Below are 2,500 nucleotides of genomic sequence, written 5' to 3'. Positions count from 1 at the left end.
GATGATGATGATGATAACAGTAATAACGATAATGAAAATCTTAAGTATGTAACCTTTTAAACGGCAAGGAAATGCTCGAAACTCTTTGCTTAGGTCGACCATTTAAAAGCGTAAATTAAACAAAAACACAGGCAGTCCTTATTGTTATTATCTTTTGTCTGTGCATTTTAAAGAGGGAAGGAAATAAAACACAACAGTTATTATTATTTTCTCACAGGATTCCTCTGGGATAGTTGTTCTTCTTGACTCTTCATTGAAGTTTGTTGTTAAATGAAGCAAAACTTGAAGAAACTTGGGAGAAAGTGCATGTGAAAATTCCATTCCGCAGAACGAAGCAAAAAAAATATTATAAATAAATAAATTAATAATAATGATAATAAAATAGATAAATAAATAAATAAAAGCTTGGTCTTAAGACGTTCTTTGCCTTAGGGTATTTGACAATGCGAGACTTTTAGCATACTTCTTACTATTATCCCTACTATTATTATCATTACCATTGCTTTTATTTCCATTACTATTACCATCATCATTATCAATAGCATTAGTATCGGCGTTGTTATTAGTATTGTCATTGCTATGATTATAATAATCATCATTGTTATCATTATCAATGTTATTGTTCTCGTTATTATTCCTCTTTTCATTGCTATTTTTTTATTGTTATTATCTAACATTTACTGTTATTATGATCTTTGTTGTTATTGTTATCTTATTTGTTACAAATTCGATTTCATTATTTTTAACGCTATCATCAATAGCATGATTATCTTATTTTCCACATCCATATTTACTGCTATTGTCACCATTACTACCAACCGTCGTTATCATCGTCTTTACCAATATTCTAGGACCTAAACTAAAGGATATGTTTTATTTCCCGGAGTATAAAGTGTTCGTGGATTTTCAGCAATAATAGGTGATTAGGTGACGCCATATTCTCTCATAGTAAATGAAGGTGAGGTTTTCATCAAACTGTGACGAACTAGGATTAGCAAGAGGAAAGAGAGGGGGGGAGGAGGACTAGATAAATAGATAGATATGTAAGTAGATGTAGGTAGATAAATAGATTGGTATATAGATAGAAAAGTAGGTAGGTAGATAGATAGATGAGTAGATAATTAGGTAGGTAGACAGACAGATAGATAGATAGATGATTAATAAAGAAAAAAGAGAAAAAGTTCGAAAGGGAGAGATAGAAGAGGAACAAAAAAAAAAGGGGAAATAGGAGAGTAAGAGAGGGGAAGGAGAGGGAATGAGGCAACGAAAGAGTGAGGAGGAGAGGGAGGAGAGGAGTAGCCACCAATAAGAGAGAGAAAGAGAAAAAGAAGAAAGATAAAGAGAGACAAGCAAACCGAAAAATATTATATTGCAATCATGCCATCATTCAGCACATTTGCATGCAGTGCTTTGGAAATTTTTCTCCCCCAACGTTATATTTCATTTATTTTTTTCGCCGGAATAACCTTCCACTTTGCCCCATTATCCGACTGACCTGCAGGCCTAAAAAACAACCTTAATTACTGCCTAGGTCGGGGGTAATTAAACCTTGATTGGTAACCTTGCGTCAATCAGAATAATTTTCGACACTGTGGCATCGCGAAACACCATTAGTAGAGGCATTGGGTTTTGGATTCTCTCTCTCTCGCTCTCGCTCTCTCTCTCTCTCTCTCTCTCTCGCTCTCGCTCTCGCTCTCTCTCTCTCTCTCTCTCTCTCTCTCTCTCTCGCGCGCTCTCGCTCTCGCTCTCTGTTATTATTACCATTATTATTGTTATTATTATCCTCATTATTATTATTATTATTATTATTATTATTATTATTATTATTATTATTATTACTATTATCATCATTATCATCATCATCATCAATATTATTATTATTATCATTATCTTTATGATTATTATTATTCTACTATTATTTTTATTTTCATCATTATTTTTTTACCATTACTATCATTATTATCATTACTATAATTAACATTATCATTGCTACTGTTATTACCATAAGTTTCATTATTTTCTTCATCGTTATTGCTATTGTTATTATCATTATCATTATCATTATCATCATTATCATTATTACTATAATTATTATTACTAATTTTATTATCATTACCAATATTATTATCATCATTATCATTATACTTATCATCACTATCATTATTATCATTATTCTCGTTATCATTATCATCATTATTGCTTATATCATAATCATTATTATTATCATTAATATTATTACCATTATTATTGTTATTATTCTCATTATTATTATCATTTTCATTATTGTCATCATTATACTTATCGTTATCATTATCATTAAGGTCATTGTTATTATTATTATCATTAGTATCATTAGCATTTCTATCATTATCATCATTATCATTATCATCATTATTATCATCATCATTTTGTTCTTATGATTATCATGGCATTATTATCATCATCGTTATTATCAAATATTACCCTTATCATTATCAATTATCATCAGCATTATCGTTAT

The sequence above is a fragment of the Penaeus monodon genome, chromosome 14 (genome assembly GCF_015228065.2).
Source record: "Penaeus monodon isolate SGIC_2016 chromosome 14, NSTDA_Pmon_1, whole genome shotgun sequence".
Taxonomy (NCBI): Eukaryota; Metazoa; Arthropoda; class Malacostraca; order Decapoda; family Penaeidae; genus Penaeus; species Penaeus monodon.
Note: the sequence above shows the minus strand (reverse complement) of the source record.